This window comes from Coregonus clupeaformis, chromosome 31 (assembly GCF_020615455.1).
Source record: "Coregonus clupeaformis isolate EN_2021a chromosome 31, ASM2061545v1, whole genome shotgun sequence".
NCBI classification, from domain to species: Eukaryota; Metazoa; Chordata; class Actinopteri; order Salmoniformes; family Salmonidae; genus Coregonus; species Coregonus clupeaformis.
The window spans coordinates 17,428,408-17,434,407 of NC_059222.1; positions in this window are offsets into that span (position 1 = coordinate 17,428,408).

Here is a 6,000-nt window from a genome sequence, read left to right on the forward strand (position 1 = left end):
TGAAGGTGAAATTACAGAGGAGGAACTTCTGGATGCAATTAAAGACTTTAAGTACGGGAAAACTCCAGGGCTGGATGGCATACCAGTCGAGGTATACCAAACCTTTTTTGATATACTCAGAGGACCGTTATTAGCATGTTTTATCCACTCCTATGTTAATGGTAGATTAGTCCCGTGTAGCTCAGTTGGTAATAATATAATAAAATATGCCATTTAGCAGACGCTTTTATCCAAAGCGACTTACAGTCATGTGTGTATACATTTTTACGTATGGGTGGTCCCGGGGATCGACTAACTGTAAGTCGCTCTGGATAAGAGCGTCTGCTAAATGACTAAAATGTAAATGTAATTATCAGACACTCAAGAAGAAGGTTTGATTTCATTATTACTGAAACAGGATACAAGTGGGAAATATAAAGATCCAGTCCATAAAAAAGGCCCCTTACACTTCACTGTTGTGATGCAAAATGTATAGCGCATAGAATTAAAAAGGTATTGTCGGACATTATTCATCCTAATCAGACAGGTTTTTTACATGGACGATACATTGGAAATAATATAAGGCAAGTACTGGAAACAATAGAACACAATGAAACTTCTGGGAAACCAGGCCTGCTATTCATAGCAGACTTTGAAAAGACATTTGATAAAGTACGACTGGAGTTTATATATAAATGCCTGGAGCATTTCGATTTTGGAGAATCTCTTATAAAATGGGTTAAAATCATGTATAATAACCCTAGGTGTAAAATAGTCAATAATGGCTATTTCTCCAAAAGTTTTAAACTGTCAAGAGGAGTAAAACAAGGTTGTCCACTATTGGCATATCTATTTATTATGGCCATCGAAATGTTAGCTATTAAAATCAGATCCAACAATAATATCAAGGGATTAGAAATCCAGGGCTTAAAAACAAAGGTGTTATTGTACACTGATGATTAATGTTTTCTTTTAAATCCACAACTTGAATCCCTCCACAGCCTCATAGAGGATCTAGATACATTTTCTAACCGCTCTGGATTACAACCAAATTATGATAAATGTACTATATTACGTATTGGATCACTAAAAAATACAATTTTTACATTACCATGTACAGTCGTGCTCAAACGTCTTGAGAATGACACAAATACTAATTTTCACAAAGTCTGCTGCCTCAGTTTTGATGATGGCAATTTGCATATACTCCAGAATGTCATGAAGAGTGATCAGATTAATTGCAAAGTCCCTATTTGCCATGAAAATGAACTTAATCCCCAAAAAACATTTAAACTGCATTTCAGCCCTGCCACAAAAGGACCAGCTGCCATCATGTCAGTGATTCTCTCATTAACACAGTTGAGAGTGTTGACGAGGACAAGGCTGGAGATCACTCTGTCATGCTGATTGAGTTAGAATAACAGACTGGAAGCTTTAAAAGGAGGGTGGTGCTTGAAATCATTGTTCTTCCTCTGTTAACCATGGTTACCTGCAAGGAAACACGTGCCGTCATCATTGCTTTGCACAAAAAGGGCTTCACAGGCAAGGATATTGCTGCTAGTAAGATTGCACCTAAATCAACCATTAATCGGATCATCAAGAACTTCAAGGAGAAAGGTTCAATTGTTGTGAAGAAGGCGTCAAGGCGCCCAAGAAAGTCCAGCAAGCGCCAGGACCGTCTCCTAAAGTTGATTTAGCTGCAGGATCGGGGCACCACCAGTGCAGAGCTTGCTCAGGAATGGCAGCAGGCAGGTGTGAGTGCATCTGCACGCACAGTGAGGCGAAGACTTTTGGAGGATGGCCTGGTGTCAAGAAGGGCAGCAAAGAAGCCATTTCTCTCCAGGAAAAACATCAGGGACAGACTGATATTCTGCAAAAGGTACAGGGATTGGACTGCTGAGGACTGGGGTAAAGTAATTTTTTCTGATGAATCCCCTTTCCGATTGTTTGGGGCATCCGGAAAACACCTTGTCCGGAGAAGACAAGGTGAGCGCTACCATCAGTCCTGTGTCATGCCAACAGTAAAGCATCCTGAGACCATTCATGTGTGGGGTTGCTTCTCAGCCAAGGGAGTTGGCTCACTCTCATTTTTGCCTAAGAACACAGCCATGAATAAAGAATGGTACCAACACATCCTCCGAGAGCAACTTCTCCCAACCATCCAAGAACAGTTTGGTGACGACCAATGCCTTTTCCAGCATGATGGAGCACCTTGCCATAAGGCAAAAGTGATAACTAAATGGCTCGGGGAACAAAATGTCCAAATTCTGGGTCCATGGCCAGGAAACTCCCCAGACCTTAATCCCATTGAGAACTTGTGGTCGATCCTCAAGAGGCAGGTGGACAAACAAAAACCCACAAATTCTGACAAACTCCAAGCATTGATTATGCAAGAATGGGCTGCCATCAGTCATGATGCTACATTTGCACACACTGTATATATATTTTCTGTTGTATTTTTTGACTTTATGTTTTTTTACCCCATATGTAACTCTGTGTTGTTGTTTTTATCGCACTGCTTTGCTTTATCTTGGCCAGGTCGCAGTTGTAAATGAGAACTTGTTCTCAACTGGCTTACCTGGTTAAATAAAGGTGAAATAAAATAAATAACTAAAAATGATGTGGCCCAGAAGTTAATTGACAGCATGCCAGGGCGGATTGCAGAGGTCTTGAAAAAGAAAGGTCAAGACTGCAAATATTGACTCTTTGCATAAACTTAATATAATTGTCAATAAAAGCCTTTGACACTTGTAATTATACTTCAGTATACCATAGTAACATCTGACAAAAATATCTCATAACACTGAAGCAGCGAACTTTGTGAAGAACAATACTTGTCATTCTCAAAACTTTTGACCACGACTGTAGTTTACCATTAAAATGGTCTGATGGTGACGTGGATATACTCGGAATACATATCCCAAATGAAATAAATGATCTCACTCCAATAAATTTTAATAGCAAGTTAGCAAAATAGATAAGATGGAAAGGTGGCTACCATGGAAAGGTAAATACCTGTCTATTTGTGGAAAAATCACCCTGATTAACCCTTTAGTATTATCCCAGTTTCCCTATTTGCATATGGTCTTGCCTACGACTAGTGAACAGTTTTTTAAATTATATGAGAAAAAAATATTCAATTTTATTTGGAATGGCAAGCCAGACAAAATTAAACGGGCCTATCTATATAATGAATATGAATTCGGAGGACAGAAATGATGAAATATTAAAGCATTAGACCTACAGTGGGGGAAAAAAGTATTTAGTCAGCCACCAATTGTGCAAGTTCTCCCACTTAAAAAGATGAGAGAGGCCTGTCATTTTCATCATAGGTACACGTCAACTATGACAGACAAATTGAGAAAAATAAATCCAGAAAATCACATTGTAGGATTTATAATGAATTTATTTGCAAATTATGGTGGAAAATAAGTATTTGGTCACCTACAAACAAGCAAGATTTCTGGCTCTCACAGACCTGTAACTTCTTCTTTAAGAGGCTCCTCTGTCTTCCACTCGTTACCTGTATTAATGGCACCTGTTTGAACTTGTTATCAGTATGAAAGACACCTGTCCACAACCTCAAACAGTCACACTCCAAACTCCACTATGGCCAAGACCAAAGAGCTGTCAAAGGACACCAGAAACAAAATTGTAGACCTGCACCAGGCTGGGAAGACTGAATCTGCAATAGGTAAGCAGTTTGGTTTGAAGAAATCAACTGTGGGAGCAATTATTAGGAAATGGAAGACATACAAGACCACTGATAATCTCCCTCGATCTGGGGCTCCACGCAAGATCTCACCCCGTGGGGTCAAAATGATCACAAGAACGGTGAGCAAAAATCCCAGAACCACACGGGGGGACCTAGTGAATGACCTGCAGAGAGCTGGGACCAAAGTAACAAAGCCTACCATCAGTAACACACTACGCCGCCAGGGACTCAAATCCTGCAGTGCCAGATGTGTCCCCTTGCTTAAGCCAGTACATGTCCAGGCCTGTCTGAAGTTTGCTAGAGTGCATTTGGATGATCCAGAAGAGGATTGGGAGAATGTCATATGGTCAGATGAAACCAAAATAGAACTTTTTGGTAAAAACTCAACTCGTCGTGTTTGGAGGACAAAGAATGCTGAGTTGCATCCAAAGAACACCATACCTACTGTGAAGCATGGGGGGTGGAAACATCATGCTTTGGGGCTGTTTTTCTGCAAAGGGACCAGGACGACTGATCCGTGTAAAGGAAAGAATGAATGGGGCCATGTATCGTGAGATTTTGAGTGAAAACCTCCTTCCATCAGCAAGGGCATTGAAGATGAAACGTGGCTGGGTCTTTCAGCATGACAATGATCCCAAACACACCGCCCGGGCAACGAAGGAGTGGCTTCGTAAGAAGCATTTCAAGGTCCTGGAGTGGCCTAGCCAGTCTCCAGATCTCAACCCCATAGAAAATCTTTGGAGGGAGTTGAAAGTCTGTGTTGCCCAGCGACAGCCCCAAAACATCACTGCTCTAGAGGAGATCTGCATGGAGGAATGGGCCAAAATACCAGCAACAGTGTGTGAAAACCTTGTGAAGACTTACAGAAAACGTTTGACCTGTGTCATTGCCAACAAAGGGTATATAACAAAGTATTGAGAAACTTTTGTTATTGACCAAATACTTATTTTCCACCATAATTTGCAAATAAACTCATTAAAAATCCTACAATGTGATTTTCTGGATTAGATTTTCTCATTTTGTCTGTCATAGTTGACGTGTTCCTATGATGAAAATTACAGGCCTCTCTCATCTTTTTAAGTGGGAGAACTTGCATAATTGGTGGCTGACTAAATACTTTTTTTCCAAACTGTATGTCTTGTATGCTGCTGCATAAATGATGAAATATGCCAAGGAGATATGTATACTGTAGCCAATAAATTAATACTAAGTGTATGTTGTGTAGTAAGCTATTAGTTTTATGTATATACAGGTGTGTGCCTTTCCAAATCATGTCCAGTCAATTTAATTTACCACAGGGGTACTACATTCAAGTTGTAGAAACATCACAAGGATGATCAATGGAAACAGGATGCAACTGAGCTCAATTTCGAGTCTCATAGCAAAGGGTCTGAATACTTACAGTACCAGTCAAAAGTTTGGACACACCTACTCATTCCAGGGTTTTTCTTTATTTTTAATATTTTCTATATTGTAGAATAATAGCGAAGACATCAAAACTATGAAATAACACTTGTAGTAACCCAAAAAGTTTTAAACAAATCTAAATATATTTTATATTTGAGATTCTTCAAATAGCCACCCTTTGCCTTGATGACAGCTTTGCACACTCCTGGCATTCTCTCAACCAGCTTCATGAGGTAGTCACCTGGAATGCATTTCAATTAACAGGTGTGCCTTCTTAAAAGTTAATTTGTGGAATTTGTCTCCTTCTTAATGTGTTTGAGCCAATCAGCTGTGTTGTGACAAGGTAGGAGGGATAGCCCTATTTGGTAAAAGACCAAGTCCATATTATGGCAAGAACAACTCAAATAAGCGAAGAGAAACATCAGTCCATTATTACTTTAAGCCATGAAGGTCAGTCAATCCGGAAAATTTCAAGAACTTTGAAAGATTCTTCAAGTGCAGTCGCAAAAACCAAGCACTATGATGAAACTGGCTCTCATGAGGACTGCCACAATAATGGAAGACCCAGAGTTACCACTGCTGCAGAGGATAAGTTCATTAGAGCCTCAGAAATTGCAGCCCAAATAAATGCTTCACAGAGTTCAAGTAACAGACACATCTCAACATCAACTGTTCAAAGGAGATTGTGTGAATCAGGCCTACATGGTCGAATTGCTGCAAAGAAATCACAACTAAAGGACACCAATAAGAATAAGAGACCTGCTTGGGCCAAGAAACACAAGCAATGGACATTAGACCGGGGGAAATGTGTCCTTTGGTCTGGAGTCCAAATTTGAGATTTTTGGTTCCAACCGCCGTGTCTTTGTGAGACGCGGTGTGGGTGAACGGATGATCTCCGC